This window comes from Mauremys mutica, chromosome 2, assembly GCF_020497125.1.
Source record: "Mauremys mutica isolate MM-2020 ecotype Southern chromosome 2, ASM2049712v1, whole genome shotgun sequence".
NCBI classification, from domain to species: Eukaryota; Metazoa; Chordata; order Testudines; family Geoemydidae; genus Mauremys; species Mauremys mutica.
In genome coordinates, this window is record NC_059073.1 from 134,124,922 (window position 1) to 134,152,265 (window position 27,344).

A 27,344-nucleotide genomic window follows, 5' to 3' on the forward strand; every position below is an offset into this window, starting at 1 on the left:
TATACATTGTGAGAGACTGTCCCTGCCCCTAAAGAGTTCCTGGTGTAAATAGGCAAGACAGATGAGGGGAAACAGAGTTAAAGTAACTTAACCAAGGCCAGACAGCTTGTTATTAGCAGAGCTGGGAATAGAACCTAGGTCTCCTGCACCCTAGACTATTGCCTTAATCAGTGGACAGCACTCATACTCCAGCTTGGTGCACATTAAATAAATCTCAGCTGGTAGCTTCAGGTCTTCTCAGATGACTCAGCAAATCTAGCATTATGAAGGCACATATAGACAATTGGCAGGGAAAGGGTTAACATACATACTCTGAGTAGCAGAAACCCTACAGCTGCCTCCACTTAGGGCAGGGAATGTTAGGGCAGGGAGGCTAGTTGTTTTTAATTAAGTAATTAGCCCAGCACTCTTTGAGGAAGGTGCTCTGAAGGAAGAGGGGGAAGTATATTCTCTAGGTAGGAAATGCTTCTGTTTGCTAGCTGTGTGGTGGGTGAGTAAAGCCCTTTTGAGCTGCTTGTTTGCTCCCTGACTGCAGAGATGTGGATTGTTCATTTGACCAGGGTTTTGAACTGAGATGGAAGGAAGGAAGCCTTTTTCATCAAAAACCTTGAGGTGGGGAAATTATTTTGAATGGACTTTAAAAAGTTATGTGAACCGCTGATATCTCATCTCAAGCCTGACTCTGGCTTGCTCAGCTCCAGCTACTGTGCATGGGGGGAAAAATCAGGGCCGGCTCCAGGGTTTTTGCCGCCCCAAGCAGTGAAAGAAAGAAGGCGGGGTGGGAGAAAGCTGTGATTGGCAGCAGCTCCACCGTGCCACTTTCTTCTTCAGCGGCAATTTGATGGAATTGCTGCCGAAGAGGCTGACGTGCCACCCCATCCCCTTGGCTGCCCTGGGAGCTGGCCCTGGGCGAAATCTAGTGGAAAACAGTGTGAGGAAAAAAATGGAGTATGGTGAAAAACAAAAGTGGGGCACAGAAATGAATTGGAAAAATACATCCAATCTCTGTATTGTGTTCAGGGCCCCCTATAGGTGCCAAATAAGATTAGCAAAGGGTGGGATTTTCTCTCTTAATTTTCTTGACAAAAGAAAATCTATGCTATGTTAAACAAAAATGTCTAGAACCATCTTTGTGGGGGGAGACACCGAAATGAATTCTAGTGAAATGTCTCACAAATTCTTCCAAGTGGTGTCAATCTCAGTAAAAGTGTGTGAAGGTTTCCACCTCCAGAACCCTGCTAAGGTTTCTCATCCCATCCAAAGCCTGGAAGTGCATAGGGTGCCTATGTTTAAAACCAAGCAAACCGGTGTGATCTGAACATTTAAACATAGGGCCTTTGAAATATATCCAGTACATTTTCATTCCAGATGTGGAAAAGGGATCAGTGCTGGGATGAGCATGTTACTGGTTAAGCCGTGGACTGGGACTGGAGAGATCTTTGATTCAAGTCTTAGTTTTGTCACAAACTTCCTGTGTGACCAAGTCACTTTGGCAGTTGTCTGTGCTGCCACTTTCAGTGCTAAAACTTTAGTCGTTCAAGGGTGTGAAAAAACACACCCCCCCCCCGAGTGACAAAAGTTTTTAGTGCTGAAAAGCACCAGTATAGACAGCGCTTTATCACCCCTCATTTGGGGTGGGTTTTTTTTTGTTTGTTTGTTTTTTACAGCTGGGAGAGTGCTGTAATGTGGGCAGTGTAGACATACCCTTTACCTCTCTGGGAATCAGCTCCCCATCTGTAAATGGGTGAAACTAATCCCTCTTTTGCCTTGTCTATTTAAATTGCTAACTCTTCAGAGCAGTAACTGTTACCACTTTCATGTATGGCCCCTAGCACAATGGGGCCCTGATTTTGGGGAGGCCTTCTAGGCATGCCTGTAATACAGAACAGAATGGATATATTTATAAAACCTGGTGCAGGACTTTGGTGTTCCATCACAGCTTGAAAGGAGCTTGCGTGTGTGTGTAGCAGGATAGAAGTGGATATTTGTTTGGTGAGTGAAGTCTGGTTTTGGCACAGGCAGCTTTAGAGGACATACGAATCAACAAAGCTGTGTTGATGGCCTGCCTTTTATTTACTGTAAGAGCCATAATGCATTCATTTATTTTGCAAGAACAGTGCAGCCTGACAACGTGTACAATTATTGGGAGCAGGAGAGATGGGAGAAGAAACACTGATTTCTGTCCCACTTTGTAATTCTAACTGATATTCATTTTTATGTGACTAATTTTTTAAAAAAATAGAAAAATGTTATAAGAACAAAACAGGGCAATAAATTGGAATTGATTTATATTCAGCTGAAAATCTCCACAATTTTAACACCAAAGCCCAACAGAGCCATGTCCTCTCACATGAAAATTACAGCTACCTCCCCAAATTAATCATAGAGGTCTGTCACATTGCAGATATTCTGAACCTTTTATGGTTAGAAGCAGCTTCTTCAAAAGGTGCCTGTGGATTACACAGTGACTGTAGTAAGCTCTGCAGTGAAGACATAGCCTAACTCAGATTATATATACTCCAGTTACTGCTTCTGAGTTAGCCTAACTTGAGTGAAAACAGCCACCCTGCAATGCTGGAGCTGCACAAAGTGCAGTGTAGACATAGCTTTAGGCAGCAGCTCAGTGCATTTGGTTAAACATCCTGCTTCCCTATTGTTTCTGTCTGGAAAAAGCATTAATGTTTTATTGGTATTAATGCTATTCAGTAACACCCTAATCACATTATCACATGTGTCATAGTCCCTCTACCACTCCTTGCCTCGTCCCCTGGGATATATGCTTTCATCACCAAACAGCAGTTGAGCTAAAGGAGAAATGGTAGCAGTGAAAGGCTTTTCTCCTCTATGTAGGCCAGCCACTAAAGGGGAACATGATAATACAAATGCTTAGGTGTAACGCATTCCCCAACATTAAGGTAAGTTCTGAAGTCCACAGGAATTGAAATACCCATCCACAGCACCGTGTTGTAAAGAAATACACCCACACCTCACCCTGCCCAACTTGGCTTTCTTTCTGAACCAAGGGTCTGTGTCATAAATAAACAGATCAGGGTTAAGGTCTCTTTTACCTGGAAAGGGTTAACAAGCTCAGTAACCTGAGAAACACCTGACCAGAGGACCAATCAAGGGACAGGATAATTTCAAATCTCTGTGGAGGGAAGCCTTTGTCTGTGTTCCTTGTTGGCTCTGTGTGCTCTTTTTGGATCTAAGAGAGGCCAGTCATGTCTCCAAGTTCTCCTGGAGTAGTTCCTACTATCCAATAGTGAGTATTAATTAGAAAGGCGGATTAGTCTTATAATTTGATTTCTACATTTGCAATTGTGTGTTTGCTATAGAATTTCTTTACTTCTGTACTGTTATTGCTTTTACTGAGAAAGAAAGGAGGGGGGATTCTCTCCAGAGATGGATAAGTTTAGACCCTGTATTTTTGCATCCTGGTAATACAGAGACAGTTACTTTCTTTTTATTCTTTAATAAATCTTTTCTGTTAAGGACTTGGTTGATCTTTCCTTGGGTGGATTCTCAGGGAAAGAGAAGGGGGAGGTATCCCTCTGTAGTTAAATCCCGGTATCTCTCCTAGGAAAAGGGAGGGGGGAGGAAGCAGGGGGGAATGGTTTATTTCTCCTAGGTGTAAGAACTCCATGGATTTGGGGCTCTTGGGATCCCCAAGGATTTTGGGGAAGGACTGTGTCCCAATACACGTACATTATTGGGTGGTGGCAGCTTTTACCAGATCTAAACTAGGATTTAAGTTTAGAAGGATTCATGCAGGTCCCCATCTTGTGAACCCAACAGCTCCAAGTGGGGGTGAGACCTATGACACAGGAATTGAAATACCCATCCACAGCACCGTGTTGTAAAGAAATACACCCACACCTCACCCTGCCCAACTTGGCTTTCTTTCTGAACCAAGGGTCTGATTCAGGAAAGCATATGAGCACACACTTAGCTTTAAACATGTGCTGAAGTCCCATTCTCTTCCAAGCACATGCTCAAAGTTAACAATGTGGTTAAGTGCTTTTCTAAACAGGGATTCTTCCCCGAATTATGGCTCAAAAGCACAAACCCCAAGCACTTGAGCTAACAAAGTAACTTGGCTGGCTGAACAGCAGCAGGTTCTTACCCACTTATGCTCAAACACATTTGTCCAGTGGGAAGCGTTTGCAGGATCAGATCCCGTCTTTGCAATTCAGCCATTTTCCCTCTGCCATAAAGAACCTGTATTTCAGCTTTAGTGGTGGTAAATGTATGATCTGAGTTTCTCTGTACCTGGGCCCCTTGCATGCTTTGTGAGTTCTAAGCAGTTCTTTTTCATGTATTCTCTAGTGCTGCTGAAGATAGGTTCTTAGCAGTTACGGGCAATCTTCTTCTTATTACACATGGAAGCTCTGAAATTAGGGTAAGTTGACTGTCACACTGTAGTTGAACAGTAAAATAAGAAAAAATCTACCTTGAGAAGCTCTGAATTGGTTCGCGTGGGTGTATGTGGGGGGATAATGTAATGGAGAGCCAAATGCACTGCTAAAAGAAGATTTAACAAGTTTCTCTTTCAAAGAGGGGTAACAGACTCATCCTGCTAACTCTCTGTGAAGAGAAACTCCAGAGATATTCCCAACACAGACAGCTGCAGGCCCCTTCTGCTAGAAAAAAGCAGTGCAGCTGATTTGTCACTGAACCGATTCTGTGAGCTCTCCTGGTTTATTTTGTATTATGCAAATAGGACTTTTCATCTATTCTAGCTTTTTTACTTGAGGCTTGTCACTTAATGCTTGTAAAAAAAAATTTCAAAACTCCATAATATGCTGCATATATGTAATAAAAGGAAAGGACTGGCAGAACTGAGAACCAATTTCCAATGATTTTTTCCAGTGCAATAAGGAATTAAAGAATAATATTCACCGAGTAATGCCACGATTAGCATCAACATGCATGTTAACAAATAGATAATTTGGCTCCCTGTGTCTGTGTGCAGGGGTTTTTTTCACAGCACTGCTGCATATGGGCTCTCCTGAGCTGTTACATTTAGTTTTCCCTGTCTGTCATTTAGTTCCCTGTGGGGCAGCCATTAATCTTACTCCTTTTCCATGTTCTTTGGCTACCTCTGAAGTGCACGCTCCACCTCACGTGTGCTGAATTATCTATTCACTCTGCCACTAGCCCCAGCAAATGCTGCATCTCTGCAGTCAATTGACTCCCCTGAGATATCAATCCATCATGCTGGGGCTTTTCTTTCCCTTAGGTATCAGCCCATTTTAGGTGCCTTGTAGGTTCCTATTTATCAACGTTGCACCAAAGGAGGGTCTTGGGATTCTTCCAAAGTCCATATTCAGCAGAGTGAGAAGGAGCAAGCTAGAGGGAAGGGGAAGGCACTAGCTGGATTTTCATTTCAAGGAGCTGAATAAACAAATGTACAAATCAGCATTTTAAACAAAGGGCCCTCTGAGACCTGTGTCTGAAACAACCCTTCAAAATCCTCTTTATTAGACATCAGGAATAACACTACAAGGAACCAGAAAGCAAGTAGGGAAACAACCTCTGAAAACCGCTCAGACAGCTCAGTGATGATTGCAGTATACAAATGGAGACAGTGGATGGATAGACAGATAAATGTGCTTCCAATAAAACACACTTATCAGACCAAAACAAAAGAGTTTGGGAGACTGGATAGTTTGACCATATCTGATGCTTCCATCATTCACTGTATGGTCCTGTTTTTATTCCAAGTAACTGCCCCCATGAACCTGATTCTTCTTTGGGTATGTCTATACTTACCGTCCGGGTTGGTGGCTAGCGTTCGACTTCTTGGAGTTCGATATATCGCGTCTAATCTAGACGCAATATATCAAACTCCGAACGCGCTCCCATCGACTCCGGAACTCCACCACCGCGAATGGCGGTGGCGGAGTCGACGGGGGAGCCGGGGACTTCGATCCCGCGGCGTCTGGACGGGTGAGTACTTTGAACTATGGTAGTTCGAGTTCAGCTATGCTATTCGCGTAGCTGAACTTGCGTACCTTAGTTCGACCCCCCCCCCCTTAGTGTAGACCAGGCCTGAGTTACACTAGTAATTGCGAGTAACTCCAGTGAAGTCAGTAGAATGGGTATACGGAAGAGCAGAATCAGCCCTGTATGCCTTTGAATTAGAGCTCCTCAGTGTACAAACACCTCTATACATCCTTGCCCAACTTTTCATTCCTGTTAGCCCCACACAGTCAGCACAGCAATGGGAGAATGGGCTGAATTCTGTCCTTTGGCTGTTTTCACCAGAAAACATCGTGGTGGTGTTGTTTTGTTTTACATCAAGATGGCTATCTCAATGTATAATCATAGTGGAGATAAGGCACTGTAGTTTTTACCTTGATGTAGCCAGTTGAGGTCAACCTCAGACAGGAGGCACAGGGTTGACCTTATCTAATTATACCATGGCAAAAACTACCCATGCCTTGTCTCCACTAGGATTTTACATTGACAACTATTTCAATGTAAAAGCACACCTATGTTTTACAGTGAAGACACAACCTTTGTGCATTATCAGCAGAATCAACAGCTTGGTTCTCACTAAAGAATATGTCCGTTCTGGTTGTGATACCAGAGGCAAAATGAAAGTCATCTTGGTTTTCAGATCCCAAAGAGAGTTTGTGATGGCAGAACGTTGGAAAGTCTTCTGGGTTTTTTTTGTTTTCGTTTGTTTGTTTTGTTTTTAAATCATGCCAGCTGAGCTAATAGGATCTGGACATTCCAGAGAGCGAATAAATATGAAGAAGAATATATCCCAGGGACTGCCTGGGATCATTTTTGCAGAGTTGTATTTTCTTGGTGTTTGCCAGATCTTTCTCTGGTTATTTTTGCCTGTCTGCGTTATGCATTTAGGGCAGAATAGTGACCTGCCCTTATGGTGGGTCATGCAGAAGAGTAAAGGGATGCTTCATGAGCTACTCCATGTTACACAGCACTGCATGAGGAGAGTCGCTTCATTAGTGCAGCTATTCCCCCTCCTGAGCAGTTGGGTAGCGAATGGTCAGGCAGGGTCGGGGACATGGGTGAATGATGGCTGTGCAGGGTGGGGTTGGCGGAATAGTCTGCTACTGAGAAGGACAATTAGCAGATTACTTTTCCCCTGATGCGAGGGAGAAACCAGAATTGTGGGTGTGACTCTGGGAATCAAAATGTCTACCCTGGTCCACTCCTGGTGTGGCACAGCTATTGTAATGTCTCAGTCTGGCCCTTGGGCCCAGCACCAAGGTCCCCATATCCTGAACAGGCCCTCTAGGTTCATTGCAATGCAACTAAAATAGTAACTTCCCTGGCCTTCTATATACTTAAAAAGAAAACAGTCTGAGATTCACATTGTGCTGTATTGTGGGAAGAAGGGGGCATTTTAGGGGAAAAGTTAATAAGTCACAATCAATAATTCTGATCACTACAAAAGTCTCTTGGGTTGTAGGTTGATGGACAGAGAAATATGATTTTGAGATTATATACAATTTCATTTCTTTTGATTCCTAATCTATCTTCTTGCTGGGGTATTTTAGGTGCAGTAGCATATCTGGCTTTATAATCCTTCCTCTTCAGGGGATGCCTGGGAGGGCTTTTCAATTAGGTCTTTTGGAAATAAAAAGGGTGCAGTGATCTTCAAGAAAGGTTTGATCCAAATCGCACCCAGTGCAGGTGCCCAGAGAAGCAGAGACCAAAGCCAGCTCCTGTTTGTACTCATCAACATTTAATTTTGAGAATGTTGGGTTTTAATTTGGCACACAGCATGCCTCCCAACCACAGAACAAAAGTCTGGGCAGGGGACTCAAGTCTCAGCTGGCATCTGCGGCTTCTCAGCTGTGGAAGCAAAAAAATAAAATGCATTATTAAAGAGAGAGGAAGAGAAGCATTTTAGTGCTGGATTTCCAAATCTGTTCTGCTTTCTAGATCCCATAGTTTAAGAGGTTTCTAAATACTTTGAAGCTTCTGCCCGTTGAGTATTTTCCTTTTGTAGTTTCAGAGATTTGAGGCTTTTATTTGGATATATACTAGAGATCTTATTTTGTTATGTGCAAGAACTTGTAACTTGAGTTCAGTCAGAGAGAGATGTTACTGCAAATCTGAAATCTGCAAATTCTTTCACTGATCTTCTCATTGAAGGAAGACAGATTGAGGATGTAATTAGGTCCCCATCCTGCAAGCCGATCTGGCTAGGGTGGGAAGGGGTCATTACAACCATGCAGATACACTTTGAAACCAATAGGTGGCTCTTCACAGATGCCTGCATGGATCAGCTTGCAGGATCAGGGCCTGTGTATATAGCTCCTCTATTTTGATACTCTTTGTATCAGACTTTGTGCGCCGTCTCTAATAGTGCCCGCTGAAAATTTTGCTCAAGTGTTCAATTAGTTATTGGATTTAGAAGAGTCAGTATCAGAGACTGTGATAAACAGATAGTTAAGGGTTAACAAGCTCAGTGAACCTGGCAAACACCTGACCAGAGGACCAATCAGGGGACAAGATACTTTCAAACCTCGGTGGAGGGAAGTCTTTGTTTGTGTTCTTTGTTTTGGGGGGATGTTCTCTCTTTGGATCTAAGAGGGGCCAGATGTATATCCAGGCTCTCCAAGCTTCCTGAAATATTCTCTTCTATTCAGTATAGTGAGTATTAGAAAGGCGGATTAGTCTTTTGATTAATTTCTGTATTTGCAAATGTGTGTTTGCTGGAACAATATTTTACCTCTTTGCTGTATTTGTACTGATGCTAGCTCTCTAGCTTCATAAGCTGTACCCTGTAAACTTCCATCCGGATTTTACAGAGCTAAATTTTACCTTTTCTTTTTTTTCTTTAATTAAAAGCTTTTCTTTTTAAGAACCTGTTTGATTTTTCCCTTGTTTGAGACCCCAGGGGATTGGTCTGACTCACCAGGGATAGGTGGGGGGAAGAGAGGGGGGGGAAAGGTGAATCCCTCTTTGTTTTAAATTCAAGGAGTTTGAATCAAAGAAGTTTTCCCTGACGACCAAGGGAGGGAAAGTCTGGGAGGGGGAATGGTTTATTTCCCTTTGTGTTAAGATCCCAGGAGTTTGGATCTGGGTTCCCCCCGGGAAAGGTTTGGGGGAACAGAGTGTGCCAAAACACTATATTTTTGGCTGGTGGCAGTGTTACCAGATCTAAGCTAGGATTTAAGCTTAGAAGGATCCATGCAGGTCCCCATCTTTTGGATGCTAAAGTTCAAAGTGGGGAACAAACCTATGACAGAGACAAAGTCTAGCATTGAGATGCTAATATGTTTTGAAGACAGCAGAGTCTGAATACCTTGAAAAGTCACTTTGGGGGGGACACCAAGGGGGAATAGAAAGGTCAGAGGTGCACATTTTCCTTGTGCCCCTCCCAGTGGAAGTGCCTATTCCCTGAAATTAATTGCAAACTGTGGTAGAATACAGAGCATGAGTGTAATGTGTTCCCTGCATGGAACACCACTTAATAGTAATAGTAATTAATTAGCAATAGACATATGCAAACAGTTTTAATGTAATAGTAGTGCCTGCCTTCTACTGGTGCTCTGGTTAAAGGCTTGTCAGGGTTTTCCACTTTAATTAAGTGAATATAATGCTGCTGGCAGGTATTGGATTGACAGCTCTGCAGAATAGAACCCTCTGCTTATCTGTCAGACAAGCAGCAGTAAGAGCATGAATGTCATAGACACTCTGCTACCTTTAAAGCCCATTGGACAGGGGCAAACCTCCTGCTGGAGTTTTTAGATAGGGATGTGGGCTGCAGATTTTCAACACTATTTTCAAAGAACTATTCATAGTAGGGATAGTCATGCTTGTTTTATAGGGTGTGGCTTAGTGAACAGAGCACTGGACTGGAACACAGGAGACCTGAATCCACCTGCATTTTATTCCCAGTTCTGCCACTGACGTGCTGGGTCATCTTGGGCAAGTCACTTCGGCTCTTTGTGCCTTAGTTACCCCATGTGTAAAATGAGGATAATACTGACATCCTTTGTAGAGTACTTTGAGATCTACTGATGAAACGCGCTCTATCAGAGGTGGTATTATTATTTTATTATTAGACACACGTTTTTAAGTGAGGATAATGAACCGTTTGGACAACATACCTAGGGACATAGTGGATCCACTGAAGTCTTTAGATCAAGACTGAATGTCTTTCCAAAAGGTATGTGAGGGGTCAAACAGAAGCTATGCAGGAATTACTGAGAGAAGTTCTGTGGCTTGTGTTATGCAGGAAGTCAGACTAGATGACCATAATGGTCCACTATAGCTTTAAAATCTATTATTCTAATTATCAACCCAAGTGCAAATCCTTTCAAAAATTGGACTGGGATATAAAGTCTTGGTACTTATATGGACCCTTATCTTTATAGTATCAAAGTACCTCATATGCATTTACTTTTACAATAGGGAAGGGTGATAGTCCGCATTATATGGAGAAATAGAAAATTAAGTGATTTTCCCAGGGTCAGACAGACAGACCGTTATAGAGCCAAGAACTGAACCTAAATCTTCTCAGCACTAGTCCAATACTTTGACCACAAGATCATCCCTCCTTGGATTCTCATTCTGTTTTGGAGGGACGTTGAAGAAAGGAGCAGAAATACAAATTCTAAAGAAAAAAAATAAATACTGTCCGTAAATTTTATACTGTGGTCCAACTTGTACTAGCTGGGCATCTTTTGGACTTTGTTACCTTATAGTTGTGGGATGTGTTTAGCAAACTGAATCACTCTTGGAGGGAAAAACTGGGTTTAAATTAGAGAATGAGAGGCTAAAAAAAGGTTCATTGACATACTATAATACTGCAGACCTAACTTCCCCCCCCCCCCCAAAAAAAAACCCCAAACAAACAGCCAGAACTTCTGTGAGGTTCAGCCGTGCCTGGAGAAGGTCCAGATGTGTACAATCTGAGACAGACATGGAGGCTGCTGGAACAAGAAGAAATGTCATTATTTATGGTGACAGTTTAGGAAGCGGCATCAAAACAAAGAAAAGAGAACCGTCTGTCAGTGTGTGTCTGGGCATTTGTACTGTCACTCATCAGTTTATCTGTCACTTCGCCGTTCTCTAGGTTGATGTAATACTAGGGGACTCAAACGGGGTTCATGCCTTTTAGTGAAGGAAGTTGTTGAGGGCTCTTTGTAAAGCAAATGAGGGAAGGAGCTTGAGAAGCCTTGTAGTGTCGTGCACAGGACTAGGATACCTGCTTTCTGTTCCTGGCTCTTCCACTGACCTGCTGTGTGACCTTGGGCAAGTCACTTCCCCTCTCTGTGTTTGTTTTCTCTCCCATCCTTTGCCTCTCTCATCTATTTAGATAAGCACCACGGGGAAAAGTCTGTCTCTTATTAGGTTATTTTATAGTACAGTAATGCCCTGATCTTGGTTGAAGCCCCTCAGTGCTATTGTAATTCAAATAATAATAATAAATGAAGTGGAGGGGAAGAAAGGGACAAGTGGGGATGAGACAGGAGCAGCTTTAACAGAAATAATGTAGTGGAGACTCTTAAACATGTATTTAGATCAGCTGGTTCATGCTGTCTCCCAATCTGAGGAGGAAATGGGACAGCTTGGTGGAGGGGTAGTTTAAAGTGACATACTTTCTGTGAGTGCGTTGTGATGCCTCCCTAACGGGCAGTTCTGGGGAGATGGGAGGAGACACAGTTGAAGGACTGACAGATGCCATTGGACTGAAGGACGGAGAGAGAAGGCACTGCGTGTTTTCCCTTTGTAGCAGTTACATCCCCAGAGGGAAGAAGGTGTCTCTCAAGCCCACCACTGCTGCAACTGCCTCAGTCAGAAGAATGCTTTCTCATGCTGCATCTGGGAGGCAGTGCAGTCTAGGGCTTGGTCGTCACTAGGAAGAAAGGTAGATGTGTACTACACGTTAGCTAGCGCATGGTAAAACCCTGATGTGGACAAGGCAGCTGTAGTTTTCACATATTAGCTGGTTGAGGTAAATGCATAATACCAGTTTGGGTAAGGTGTCGGCAGCAGAAATTAAACTCAGGACTTCTGTATCTAAAACTATGAGTCACTATGTCTTGAGCTAAAGACCCAGCTTTGTTAGCACCAAGAGTGCATGAGAGAAGGAGCAAGGAGCCACACCAGGTGATTATGGCTTTTGCTATCAATACCCTGATGATGTTCCACTCAGTAATTTCCTGGGTCACAGTCCAGTTCCCTGTTGACAAATAGCCATATCACAGAGCACCATCTCCACCTGTGGTAGCCTTGCTGGCAGTCTACAGACAAGCCAAGGATTGAAAAAAGTCAAGGAGACTGCAACCCCTGCAAATCAGGGTTGATATTAATTGATAGTATGGCTTCAGAGGGGCATGCATCTTCACTGCCCATGCTGTGACTGTTTTGTGTATGGAGATCTTCCATCTGCATGGCTGTCATTTGACACCTTCCATGAGCATTAAGGGGGAAAGCTCAGCAAAGGGCCAGAATAAGATCTATACACTACTAAACTCTGGGGGTTAGAGTGTTTCATAGACTTTCCATTGGCTCTTTGCGTAGGAGGAAATGTTATCACCAATTCGTATTTAAAAGTTTACAATATTTTTAAAAGGAAAAGGGACAGGCCATTACAAACTCTCTACAAAGGCATAAGCACAGAATAAAAGCATGAAGGGGCTGATAATGATTGCAAGAAGCTGCACATTGGCAGCACCGTTTTGCTTTACAACTTACAGAGCATGAGCAAAAGATTTGCTTTGTTCTTATTGGAACAGATTAAAAGGAGGGAAAGTAACATAATTTCATTAAAACAAAACAAAAATATGTTTGTAAATGACACCAAAACCACCTCACCTCTAGCTCTCCCTACCAGCACCAATGTTTTGTTATTTCCGTGACTGTAACTAAATCCATTTGCTAATTTACACTCCAGGTAATACTCAAGATGCCCTGGCAGCTGTAAGTTCTAAACATGAAAGGCTTCACATTTTCATTTAGATGCAGCTTACGTGTTTAGGAGAAAGTCTTTCTCCTGTAGTAGCCAATTCTGGACTCCCTTTTTTTAATCACATCTCCACATAATCATTGGCAAATAGCGCAGGTGATTATGTGCATAATCTTCCCGCACGTGAATGAATGCTCTCTTGAATAACACTGTCCACTTTAGCTTGGTGCTTGTCATCCCAGATATGGCAGAGTTAGGCTTGTGTTTAATTAAAAAATGGGACGCCACAGCCTAACCCCAAGGCAAACTTTATCTCTCTCTTGGATACATTGTCTCCTTTGATAATGCATTTCCATTCCTTATATTCAGCCTCACCTCTGCTTTCCCTTGGTTTTTATAGAGGATTGCGGTGGAGAAGAATAAGCACTGCATGTAGAAATGAATCACGTAATCCTGGGGGAAGAAATAGCTGTGGAGACAACCTCTGTGGCAGTTAAGGTCCCTTTTGGGTACCATATGCATCTGCTGTTAATTCAGTTGCCAATGGTATGTCCGCAGTCACGGATTGACATGTCCAGTCATCCTGCTCTGAGGCTATATCTGTTGGCCTTTACCCTTGTTCCCCTGCCCTTAGAGCAGGGAATATAACACTTGCCCTCATCCCTTGTAGGCTGCCTGGGATACTGACGTTAATTTGGCAAACAACGGAACAGAGCACGGGGAAAGGAAGATGGGACAGATGAGAGGAGTGGTGGAGAGGAGAGGGTGCTACCATACTTGCCATATAATTCAGAAGAACTCCTGAGTTTTAAAGCAACAGCGATGGATGGTTTTAAGAATAAGTGACTTTCTTGGCCTAAGTAGGGTAAGGACACAACCTTTAACCTTGCATTCTGCTATTACAAATAGGTGTAATCTTCTCCTCTCCCAGTATCTGTTTTAAAACCTGATGGCTCAACTACCTGCCAGAGACAGCTATTTTGATAACAAAGCCAGGCTATAGATGAGACCATTGGATTCAGCATCTGAGATCTGGGACAGACTATTGGAACTCTACAACATACATTTTCTAATGAGAATGCATTTTAAAATCAGGCATTATTTTAATTATTATGATCATTTCCATTTTCTCTCCGGTCTTTTTGGAAGGAAGAACAAACACTCAATTTTAAGTAAGGAAAGACAAATTAATGAGGGTATTTGATGCAAAATGAGGAATGACTGAAGCTTGTTGCTATATTACAGCCCTTCAAAACTGCTCCTGGTTAGCATGTGTACTCTTATCACTCACTGCTGATTTCCCCATAGTAGGTGCTATTAATTCAGCATTCCCTTATTCCTATTAATAATTATATGTGCTGTGGTAGAACCTAAAGGCCCCCCCAAAAAGGCCAGGGCCCAATTGCACTAAATATGGTTTATATACATTGTAGTAGACAGTCCCTGCCTCAAAGAGTTTACACTCTAATTGGGTAAGACAAACGAAGAAAATATTCTCCCCATTTTACAGCCTGGAGACTGAGGCAGAGAAAGATAAAAGTCTCAGTGGGTCATTCTAGTCATCTGTGTCTGAGCTGGGAATAGTATCCAGATCTCCTGAGATTTAATGCAGTGTCTCAACTGCAAGACAATCTTTTGTATCAGCATTGGGTGCCTCTCAGTAACCTTATTTGTGCTTAACCTGGGAAGATAACATAATCCCCGTAAAGCAGCAAAATAGTCATTACCATGGAAAATTCAGCATTATATTACCCAATATTTAGCATGACGCCTGGTCAAAAATGTGGACTATTTTTCATGAAAATATTTGAATAAAAAAAACAAAAATTTTGAATTTTCAAAAAATGTTCAACCAGCTCTAAAATGCCTCCCAAACAACACAATGACAAAATTAAAAAAATTCTGGTCAGCTTCAGTAGCCCCAAAATGGCATCTGAGGTGGCACATGTGGTCTCTCCTTTTGTATGGCATGGGAAATAATTCCAGAATGGTGGTGGTTTTTTCAGTGGTGTCTGTGTCGCTCCACTCAAGCCTGGTCAAAATTTTAAAGTTTTATTTGTATACCTCTTGGGTTAGAGGGGCTATTTATTTATTTATTCATTCATTTATTTTTACCAAAATAATTATATCCGTACAATCCCTGGTGTGGCTTCAACAACAACCATATAAAGCTGATTTATACAAGTAAAATTATTCCTCCTCTTGTATGGGAATAATTATACCAGGATAAAGCACCTTTATACCAACATAACTGCATGCACACTAGGAGGCTGTACTCCTTTAGCTGCATCAGGAAAGTGCTACAACTTTTCAGTGTAGACAATCCTTCAGTTGAATTCCAACTGAAAGGGTCACAGACCAACCCTTGAAAACTTAACAGTTTTGCTAACTTCTTGGAGAACAATCATCCCAACCCCACCTCAGGTTTGAGATAAGAGGGCTCTTCTTTGCAACAACATTCCAGATAGCCTGCTTTTGTTTTAATAGCACCTTTTTCATCTCCAATGTATAAGTCTGTCATAACAAGCCTCTATAAATTACTGCCAGTGCCTGCCACTTACCACCTACAGTCTTTCTGTAATGATATATGGCCCATAAATCTTACTGACACTCCTTTTCCACTGCTGTCTCTAATGTGCTCTTTCTCTCTCCTTCCCTCTGCCCCAGACTAAGAAGTCTGGTGTTTCCACCAAAATGAAAAAAAGGGATACAATGGCATGTAATCAGAACTCGTGCGGAACCCAAATACGGTAAGAAGTCAATCAGCATTGGATGTGGAGTTCAGCTTCTTTAAGTACTTCACATCCTAAGAATTGCTGAAAGATTGGCCAGTGGACACACGTTCTTTAATAAAATGTGTACAGCAGAGATGGTTCTGGGAGCTCACACAATCCTGTTCACTGTGGATTTCTCCTTGTTGTTGGATTTGTATCTTGGGGACGGGGTTGCTTCAGATTGAATCAGATTCAACACTGGATTAACTGGGTGGTGCAGGAGCTGCACTTGATTATGATAGCAATGAATCTGACTCTGCAGATCTATTTCAAGTTCAGAACGTACACACATATAGACACACACAAGTATATGAAAATTAATTTTATTGCACAATATGTACTGTCAAAATTACTGAATGAAAGATATTCTCTTAGCAGGAAAAATTACACAGAAATGATTTGTACAATGATTACCCAACGTGTCTTCTCATTAATTAGCCTCTGTCATCACTAATTTTTTATTTAATTTACTTTTTGTTTTTTTTCATTTTTTCTACTTTGACAGCAAATGCCTCCGCTGGCTGCAGCTAGATCAGTACCTAAGGCAGGATCTAAACTTAAGTTTTACTGGAATTACTATGCCTTACCAAAATAGAAATATTGGGATAAGCCCTAGTATGGCTGCAGTTATACTGATATAAAGGTGATTTAAGCCACCCACACTAGAAACACTTTACCAGTATAGGATTACTGGTGTGCGATACCAGAAAAGCCCTCCTGGTGTGGACACAGCTGTACCAACAAAGCTGCACCAACAAAGCTGCACTTTATACCAGTATGGTAAAACTACTCCCCATGAGCGAAATAAGCTAGACAAGTAAAAGTGCAATACACTATGCTACGCTGCACTGGGGACTTCTGCCAGAGCAGCTCTGTCCATTAGAGGTCACTCTTTATCATGCCTCTGACCAGTGTAGCTAAACTGGGACCATTCCAGCTACAACACCTGCATACAACATAGCTAAATTGGCAGAAGTCTGTAGTGCATCCATAGCCTCATATTGGTATAGTTTTTCCCCTTCCCATGCACGAATAGCTATACCAATGTAAAGCACCTTTATACTGATATATCTGTCCACATGATGAGCGTTGTATCACTTTAACTAATTTGGATACACTTTTTGTTCTCCATTCAACTTGTAAATTCAACTTGGTGAGAAGAAAACCGAAACAAGATCTTCAAAACTCTGAAAATCCAGTTTGGTCAAATTCATTCCAGGATAATTCCACCCCCGAGGCTTTAGTCTCCAAGAAGTAAGATCAATTCATGGTAATCACACCTACTTTATTTGCGTTGGTGCACTAGTAAAAGGCTCCTATTGTATTGAACAAAAAATGCCATTTAGGGAACTTGCTTGAAGAAGATAGAATCAATAGCTCAGTAAAATGCTGAATTGCTGTTAGTTAAAATGTACACTAGATTAATTTAACCCTTTACAATCTGCAGCAGCCAGTAATAATAAATCTTAGTCTGAACCACCTTGATATAACAATCATGCCATGCTGTTCTCTGATAATGTAAAAATAACAAAGCCCGAAATAGTGCAGCAGGGAGTTAATCATCCTTCTTTATACAACCCTTGTTAGACATCACCTGGAATACTGCATTCTGTCTTGCATACCTCAATACCAGAAAGACACAGACTAAATGGAAGGATTTGACATAAGAGGAACCAGTTATATGAGACACAGTAAAGGTATTTAATATGTGCAACTTGGTGAAGGAATGACAAAGGAGTTGGAGGGGGCCTAGAGAATATAACCAGGCTTGGGAGCTTCAGAAGGAAGTAAAGGGGAGTAAGGCATCATCTCATTCCAATGCACAGGGTATGACTCATGGGTACCAGTGTAGGGAGGAGGGCAGCTTGCATGGGGCTCCTACATTCCCCACCACCTGTGCAAATGGACAGAATGAGACTGGAGTCAAGACTTCTCCCCCCAGCAGGCATAGCTAGACTGGTGTGCTGGGGTATGTATGCTATTTAGGTATAGGCTCTCAGGGCACTATTGTATTCATTTAGATGGAATAAAGGGGGGCAGAGAGTCAACGGTGTAAACATGACCCTGAAACTGTTCAACATTAAACAGTGTTAAACATGTTTCAGGATACAGAGACCTCAGTCTGCTTAATATCATGGCAATCATGCCACTAAAAATCCTTTTAACCCTTTATTAAAGATACAGGAAAGCAGGGGAAACAGTTAAAGCATTTGAAATGTAAAGTATTAATTAAGGCTTTCACTGTAACCACACCTCTTGTTCCATTTAGAGATTCTTGGGCGGAGGGGAGTGGAATCTTGTCTGACAGTCTCTTAGCTGATATTAAAGATGACAACTTCCTTTTGGGGAAGAGAGAAGAAGCTAGTTTATATGGGCTGGAGTTGTTGCTGCTGCTGTTGTTAACATCCACTCCCGTTTCCTTGAAGACAAAACAAGGCACACACATGCAAAAGGGGCAGACAAAAGAACAGCAAAGCTAGAAAATCCAGCATCCGTCTCTGGTGCTGACTTTCATTTGCAGCCTCGCTTCTGGAAAAACACTGTGCCGAGACATGGTATATCAGCCACTCCAAGACTTGGCAAACTTTTACCAGCATCGACATTTTTAGGGCATTGTGTTTAGCTGTCTCTTTCTGGTCACAGACTGACAGCAGTGTTTCAAAATATAAAGACTTGGCTAGCGAGGCCAGACACTTAGTAGACAGAAGGAAAAAAGGAGAGAGATTAAATAAAGTGGGGAAGCAAAAAGGACATGCTAGGTGGAGCATGTGGACAAAGTCTCACATCCCAGCAGTTTTAGGGATTTGGCCAAAGCCAGTGGAAGCTGCAGTGTCGTCTGGCTCCCTCTCGCTGGCCCAGTCTGCTCAGCACATCTCTCAGGATTAGGATGAAGACAGTCTGTCATACAGAAGATGATGGGTGGGAGGGTATCCATGATGGTGAAGCTTCCTCATTCCCCTTGTCTTTCAGTCAGCCAGCATTCTGGTTGCCTCCTCCTCATTTCTAAAAAAAACCCCACTCTTCTGTAAGGCCCCCAAAAGGGAGTGATGGGTGGAAGAGCCTGTCCTTTCACTATTTTGTCCATTAGTTTGGACACACCAATTTTGGCCCCATCAATTTCCAGTCCCCCATATTTTTTGATAACAGGCATGAAATCCTTGAGTTATATCTGGAGGCCTCTTTATTTGGACAAATTCAGTCTTTTTTTGTCTTTGTTTTGCACCTTTTACCATCAGTGTCTATTGTGATTAGTTTATTGTGGCATTTTCTGAACTTTTATTCCCTTTTTACAGTGGAGCTCACAATTAGGGTAAATTTGTAGGTCCAGTTATCACAACAGCACTTACCCCATGGAGCATTGATTCAGAGAGACACTGTGATTCCCAGGCTGCTCCTGGGGCAGCACAACAACACGCTGTCCCTTATCTGGCACTCCTGGTAAAGCCACGATGGAACAAAAAAGATAGGGAGGAATTTTGTAGGGTGACATAAGGGTGGAACTAGGAGGGATGGACTTAAGCTAAGATAAGGAAAAATATAACTTAACTGGGGAGAACTTCCCAAGTGTGAAATCTATCTGACTGTGAAAGTCTCCCGAGCAAAACAGTGGAAGCCACATGATTTGAGAAACCGAAAATAGATGAATATACCATGAGAACAATCTTGCAGTGAGACTTGAGATAGAATCATGGATCCCTACAGCTCTGTAATAAGTTGGCAGGTTTTTCCTGCTGCAGGTGCTGGAGCCCTGCAAGGAGCTATGGGGTAATTGTCAGCTGATTGGGAGCAGGTGTGGCTCATTGTGGCTGGGACTAGGTGACAGGGGATGGATCACTTGCTGATTACCTGTTCATTCCCTCAGAAGCACCTGGCATTGACCACTGTCAGAAGACAGGATATTGGGCTAGACAGACCTTTGATCTGACCCAGTATGGCCATTCCTATGTTCACTAGACTGCCTAGAAGGTGGAAGTAGCTCTCTGTCAGAGGAAGAGTCTCTGGGACTGCTCTGGCAGTGGAAAGAGACTTGGCAGTGGAAATAGGGTGACTAGATGTCCCAATTTTATAGGGACAGTCCCGATTTTTGGGTCTTTTTCTTATATAGGCTCCTATTACCTCCCCACCCCCTGTCCTGATCTTTCACATTTGCTGTCTGGTCACCCTAAGTGGAAAGGCCTCTTTACACTGCAAGAATAGCATAAAGGGGTCTCAGGGTGTGTCTACACTTGGAGCTGGGGGTGTGATTCCCAGTTCATGTAGACATACTCATGCTAGCTGTCATCAAGGTAGCATGCTAAAAATAATAGTGTAGCCGGGGGCAACACAGGCAGTGGCAAGCAGAAGCACAGGCTACCCACGCAAAGTACAAACCTGCCTAAACCCTGTGAGTATGTACACAGCATGGCTAACCCATGCCGCTGCTTCCAATGATACTATGGCTACACTACTGTCTTTTAGCATGCTAGCTCGATGAAAGCTAGCGTGAGTATGTCTACACAAACTGGGAATCACACTCCAAGCTCCAAGTGTAGGCATACTTACAGTGTACATGAGAATCAGGCTCATAGATCCTTAGGGATGGATCCCCTAGAAGCAGCCAGGCATGGGGAAAAGACTGAGGGTTGATCTACACTTAAAACACTGCAGTGGGATAGCTACAGCACTTCAGTGAAAACTCTACCTATGCGGACGGGAGGGCTTCTCCTATTGGTGTAGGTACTCCAACTCCCCAAGGGGCAGTAGCTATGTCAACAGGAGAATTCTCCCATTGATTTAGCGTTGTCTACACTGGGGTTAGGTCAGTTTAACTGTGTTGTTCAGGGATTTTTAACTGTGAATTTTTCACACCCCTGAGTGACATATATATACCAACCTAATATCCCAGTGTAGACATGGCCTCAAGCTGGGGGTTTGTGTTGTGTTAATTGTCAATTACTTTTAAAAAAAAAATCAAATCAGGTCCCGATCAAGATGTGTGACAGAGGGTTCTGCAGATATTTTATTTCCACTTTTGAAAAAGAAATAATTTTATAGTTGCAAAAGAAAAATGTATTACAGGGAGGCACTGTCTATTTTAACCAATCACCTGGAGGGATGCAAATAGGGGAGCACAAAATTCAAATCCATCATTGTCAAGGCCTGGCAAAAATGTGACCGTTCTTGACTTCTTCCTCAATAATTTGAAAGTTAAGTGGATTCCAAGCAGAGCAATTAACCGGGCTGATGTGACTGCGATAAAAAGTAGCCAATTCCTGTGAAAGAAATGGACTATTGTAAGTAAATAAATAAATAAAAAAGGACTCTAGAATGGTCCTTATGGGAAAATCAATTCAAGGGAATAATACCAGCGTAGTCGCTAGGAGAAACAATTACATTAATTGATGCCTAATTTTATAAATAATTCATGAGCTGGAAACTGGACAGCAAAAGGGAGGTTCACAATTTCTAATTTAAAAATCAGCTAGAGCATTTCTGGATTGTTGTGTTGACTAGCCAGCTAGCTGGGCAAGCAACATACAGTCTGGGACTTTTGTGTAAAACCTTTCTGAAGCTGCAGTGAATGCATGAAAGGAAAGGATCCTGTGTGTTGGTGGGAAAGTCCACATATTAGCTGTGGTCGTTTGGCAGCTTCCTAGCAGCAGTTCTCCATTTATTTTGTTGTGAATTAGCATAAATATATCAGTACAGCAGTATAATTAAAGTGGTACAATGCCCCATGCTACCAACGTAGACACAGTTATATTTGTGGTTTTTTACTATATAAAATGTGGTATTAAAAATAGAGCTGGTTGGAAATTTCCCAAATTTTCAGTTTTCAATCAATTTTTTGTCAAAAATTTGATTGACCAAAAAAACTCCAAACCCAGGAAGATGTTCAGGCTAATTGAGAATAAGGGGCCATCGCATACAGAAGTCCTTACTCTCCTTCTCTGATACACACAAGCTTTTCCCCCTCTCCTCATCTCTCCCAAGGTAGATTTACAGCAACTCTCTGCATTTTACCTTAGCCAGTTTGGTCTCAGCATGGAGAAATCTGTGTTTCAGTTTTTAACACATGATGCTGTAAATTGATGTGATATTAATCTTGAGGCAATTAAGATGCAAAATTATTATGCTTAGTGCTACCCACGTCTTGGTCAGAACCAAAATTCAGGTACCCCAAAATTATTAAAAGAGAAAATGTCTATCCAAGTTGAAAGCACCTTCTCAATTGACTGCAGACTGAACACATTAATATTGCTAACATTGACTCTTCTTTTAAATCTCCATTCCTTACCAATGGGAAACAAAATTCTAATGCCATTTTTAGCGATATTTCTTTGAGCTATAAAAACACTGTTCATTTTTGACCAGAGCATATTCAGTTGATCTGGCAAGCACTGGGTGTCATGAGCTATTTTTGTTACTATCGTTGCCTCTTTTTGACCTGAACAGCTAGCCAAAGTTCAGAGCACTGGGGATGTTCCAGTTGTGAGTCGAAATTAATAATCATATCTGGTATTTTCTTTCATGCAATCTTGTTTATTTACAAGAAATATACAAAGTCCTGCTGCTGTGAATGCAGACAGAACCCAACCCAAGTCATTTCTTTACTTACATTTCCAATTCTGTTTAGACAGCACCAGACCCAAAAGTTCTCTGTCTAGCTTCTTCCAGGGTTATACACCAGACTGCTGCTTGGCTTCCCTGCTCTGCTTCTGAGTCTCGGTTTCTTTTCTGCCCAGTGTGCCCCAGCTAGGGTCTTCCACAGACACACCTATACAGCTGGTCAGAACAATATCTGGTGGAATTAGGGTGACCAGATGTCCTGATTTTATAGGGACAGTCCCGATTTTTGGGTCTTTTTCTTTCTATAGACTCCTATTACACCCCACCCCGCATCCCAATTTTCCACATTTGCTGTCTGGTCACACTAGGTGGAATGCTCCAGCCAGATGTTGCTAGTTTTGGGGCAGACTCTATTATGCCTTATTTTAGGCGTGGCCCCATATTTGTCTCTTTTTTTTAATAACTGTCTTAAAGGAAGGACGTGGTCATACCTCAGTTGCAACAAGGTTTTAACTCAACCAATAGCAAGGTTTAACGTAGCTCACAACAATACAGTGCCCAGAGTAGAGTCAGGGAAAGCAAGTACTTAAATGTTCAACACTATTTTAAGCAAAGGAGCATTAGCTGGGCAATGAACGCGTTATATCTCTCTCTCTGAAGTTTGTGCACATATATTGACTGAGAATGCTTAGCAGGAGGCTGTATAGCATAATCCTTTACGTGTTTTGGGGAAATTACAGAGTTTTCTCCTTCCTTTCTTTTTGGAGCTGTGGTGGTGGGGATGGGGGTGGTGGCTTGGGAATCATATTTGCTTTTATTATTTTGTATCTGAGGTGGGGGGCCACCTGATAAGTCTTCAAATATGTTAGGGGCTGTTATAAAGAGGACTGTGATTGGCTGTTCTCCATGTCCACTGAGGGTAGATGAGGAAGTACCAGGCTTAATCTACAGCAAGGGAGATTTAGGTTAGATATGAGAAAAACTTAAACTATAAGAATAGCTAAGTTCGGGAATAGGTTATCAAAGGAGGTTGTGGAATCCTCATAATTGGAGTTTGTCTAATCTGTTCTTAAAAACCACCTGTCACAGATGGTCTCGGTTTATTTAGTTCTCCCTCAGTGCAGAGGGCTGGACTAAATGACCTCTTGAAGTCCCTTCCAGCCCTCCATTTCAATGCTTCTATGATTTAGAAAATGGCAACATTCCAGCTTGTCAGATAAAGGAGAGCAAAATTACATGGAAAAATTGCAGAGACATCCTGTCTTTGAGAGTTAAAGCAGTTTGCACTCATATCACTGATTTTTTAATTTGCTTTGTTCAAACACTCACATTTGTTGCCTGTTACCACTCTTAACTTGTGAAGAGAGAGGTGCTGTTGTCCTCTGGCCTACATAGAGTTCAGGAGCGCTGGCTCTAGACTGTATCACTTACCCCCTGAGGTTCTCAACCTTTTTTGAATCATGCCTCACGTTACCTTTTAAAAAAAAGTTACTTGAGGCCCATACCCCCTTACAATAGTGAGAAGGATACTGGCACATAGCTTTACTAATGTGTCTGTTCTGGAAATACAGTGCAAATTACTCAAAAAGCGAGTCAAATGATACTACAAAAACACGTGACCTATATTAATGCTGCCGATGTCGGTCAGTGAGAGAATTGACCGAGTGGATTTGCAATCTGGCACTTAGCTAACCACTTTTACTGTAATTACAGAATTATCAGAAGGCGCGCCATGCCCCCCCCTAGAAAGTTTGAGGCTCCCCCAGTTGAGAACCTCTGACTTAACTTCTTTGTTTCCTTATGTGTAAAATGGGGACAACAACCCAAATGTTCAAAAGTGACTTGTTGTTTTGGGTTCCTCAGTCAATGGGTGGCCACCTTAAAGGAACTTGGTTTCCAAAGGGTGGATGTCCTAATTAAGAACCCAAAATTACTAAAAACAATGAGGAGTACTTGTGGCACACTAACAAATGTATTTGTGCATAAGCTTTCATGGGATATAACCCACTTCATCAGATGCATGGAGTGGAAAATACAGTAGGCAGATATATACTGTATACACAATACATGAAAAGATGGGAGTTGCCTTACCAAGTGGGGGGTCAGTGCTAACGAGACAATTCAATTAAAGTGGAAGTGGGCTATTCTCAACAGGAGGAAAAATCACTTTTGTAGTGGTAATGAGGCCAATGTAATCAGGGTGGCCCATTTCAAACGGTTGACAAGAAGGTGGAGTAACAGTAGGGGAAAATTAGCATGGGGAAATTAGTTTTTGTAGTAACCCATCCACTCCTAGTCTTTGTTCAGGCTTAGGACCTAATCACATTATTGATCATAGGCCCTAACCACATCAGCCACACCATCAGGGGCTCGTTCACCTGCATATCTACCAATGTGATATATGCCAACATGTGCCAGCAAGACCCCTCTGCCATGTACATTGACCAAACTGGACAGTCTTTACACAAAAGAAAAAATGGACACAAATCAGACACCAAGAATTATAACATTCAAGAACGGAGAACTGTTCAATCTCCCTGGACACTCAATAATGGACTTAAAAGTCGCAATTCTTTAACAAAAAAACTTCAAAATCAGACTCCAACAAGAAACTGCAGAACTGGAATTCATTTGCAAACCGGACACCATCAAATTAGGCCTGAACAGAGACTGGGAGTGGATGGGTCACTACAAAAGTTAATTTCCCCATGTTAATGTGAGGTACTAGCTAGTGTAGCATCTAAGCACCTCACTATCTTTGATATATTTAACTTTACAATCTCCCTGTGAAGTAGAGAAATACTACGGGAGGGAGAATAAGTGAACTCTAATTAGTTAATGTTTTCAAAACACTTCGAGAGTGAAAAGTGCTGAGAAGTTTTATTAAATCTTTCTAAAAAACCCATCTGTTCTCACTGCACTCTGATGTCCACTGCTCTGCACCAGTGAATCAAACAGGAGTTTGTGATTACTCACTCAGTTTTATGGCATGTTTTTGGTTTGATGTTTTTAGCATTATTATATTGCTTTATTTAAACTCTTCAGGCTCTCTCAGTGCCAAATTTGTTGCTCTTAGGGTTTTCGGGTAATTTATTTGTTTAAATCTGATAAAGTGCCTACCCCAAGTGCTAGGCATTATTCAGGATTAAAATCCACAACCGGATAAATATCTTAGCACAAGGACTATATGTCCAAACACTGCAGAACAGAGCCTATCTAATAGTATTACAACAGTAGTGTGTTTCATAGATTTGAAGGCCAGAAGGGACCACTGTGATCAGGTAGTCTGACCTCCTGTATAATACAGGCACAGAACTTCCCCAAAATAATTCTTAAAACAAATCTTTTAGGAAAACATCAATCTTGATTTTAAAAATTGTCAGTGATAGAGAATCCACCACCACCCTAGATAAGTTGTTCCAATGGTTAATTACCGGTACACTCACTGTTAAAAATGTATGCCTTATTTCTAGTGTGAATTTCTCTAGCTTCAACTTCCAGCCAGTGTATCATGTTACACCTTTCTAGGTGAGGTTGAAGAGGCCATTTTAAAATATTTGCTCCCCACATAAGTACTTTACAAACTATAATTAAGTCCTTACCCCCTTACCCTTCTCTATGCTAAACTAAATAGATCGAGCTCCTGGACTCAATGACTCTGAGGCAGGTTTTCTAATCCTTTAATGATGATCAAGGTTCTTCTCTGAACCCTCTCCAATTTATCAACATTCTTCTTGACTTCTGCTCTGACGAATGAAAATGGTGAGCTACATGGATGGAAATTCATTGTAATGCTACATCTACAAATACAAAGAGAAAGTAAAGGCCTGATCTATACTTAAAACTTACAGTGGCATAGCTCTCTTGGCCAGACCCCCTAGCCAACACAGCTATGGCGAGAAAACCCCCAGTGTAGATGCAGAACAGTGCTTCTGTTGGCATAGCTAATGTTGTTTGGGGAGGTGGTGTTCCCACACTGGCAGAAAAACGCCTTTCGTTGCTGGAAGGTTGCACCTCCACTAGGAGACCATGCCAGAATGGCTATGCCAGCACAGGTTCTGTGGTTTACACAGAACGTATTAAGAGACACTTGTGTTGCCTTAGACCACCACTCTAGGACCTTCTGCTGAGATCATTAAGGGTCAAATTGTGGCTCTTACTACATTCCTGCAGCAAAAAAAATTAATGTAAGAAGTCCCTTTATTTCCCTTCATGGGCTACCTGCATCAAAATAGAGGCTGGGAGTGGAGGGAGGGATGGGGGACCTCCCACAGCTGGGCCTGCTGCTCCCCCTCCCATACAGGTGGGCAGGAAATGGGATGGCAGGGAGTGGGCAAAATCTTGGCTCTGTCCCCACCAGCATGCTGGTGAGTGCACAGTTTGGTCCCTACCCAGCTCCTGTATTTAATGGGGAGGAAAATCTGCTTGGCTCTGACAGCAACTCAATGCCAAGAACACAGGAAGGGAGCCAAGGCCTCTCTGAGACTCTAATAGGATGGCAAATCAATACCCCCCTTGTTCAGAGAGCGAAATGAGCGGAGAGTTTAGAGTGAAACTAATGGGAGGGCCAGGAAAGAAAAGCCCCAATTGCCGTTGCCATGACAAATAATGACAAAAATGACTGAAGCATTTTAAAAGTAACGTTGTAATAACAAAATATCCTGTGAGTCACTTGGCTATAATCAGGCTGAGCTTTGTTAGAGCTGAGAGCAAGCGCTCCATAGCCACATGAGCAGTGTGTGCACTGCGTGATTTATAGAGAGGGAGGTAGAGTTCTTGTAAAAAGAGAGAGAGAGAGAGCTATTTAATTCCTGCCAATATCACAAGGGCAGGCTGTGGAGGCTAGTGGTTAAAGCAGGTGGCTCAGAATCAGGACTCCTGTGTTCTATCCCTGGCTCTGAGAAAGGGGCTAGGTCTAATTTTTAGAACAGGTGGCTAGAAATGAGGACACCTGTGTCTTTTCCTGGCTCTGCCCTTGACTTGCTACATGGTCCTAGTCCATCACTTCACCTTGCTGTTCCTTAGTTCTACCTCTCCATAAAATGTAATAATACTACACCTCTACCTCGATGAAATGCTGTCCTCAGGAGCCAAAAAATCTTACAGCATTATAGGTGAAA

General features: G+C 42.2%; 1 long non-coding RNA gene across 4 annotated transcripts; it reads left to right on the forward strand.

Moving 5' to 3' along the window:
• Positions 1–379: 379 nt before the first annotated feature.
• On the forward strand, positions 380–17,363 carry LOC123364754. 4 transcript variants are annotated; one of them, XR_006577255.1, is made up of 5 exons: positions 465–612; positions 13,302–13,447; positions 13,572–13,766; positions 15,569–15,651; positions 17,263–17,363. It is a non-coding gene; the product is annotated as an uncharacterized LOC123364754 (long non-coding RNA). The 4 variants fall into 4 exon arrangements; XR_006577253.1 differs by lacking the exons at positions 465–612; positions 15,569–15,651; positions 17,263–17,363 and adding exons at positions 398–455; positions 4,327–4,399 and having other exon boundaries at positions 13,572–14,758; XR_006577254.1 differs by lacking the exons at positions 465–612; positions 15,569–15,651; positions 17,263–17,363 and adding an exon at positions 380–455 and having other exon boundaries at positions 13,572–14,758.
• Positions 17,364–27,344: the final 9,981 nt, after the last annotated feature.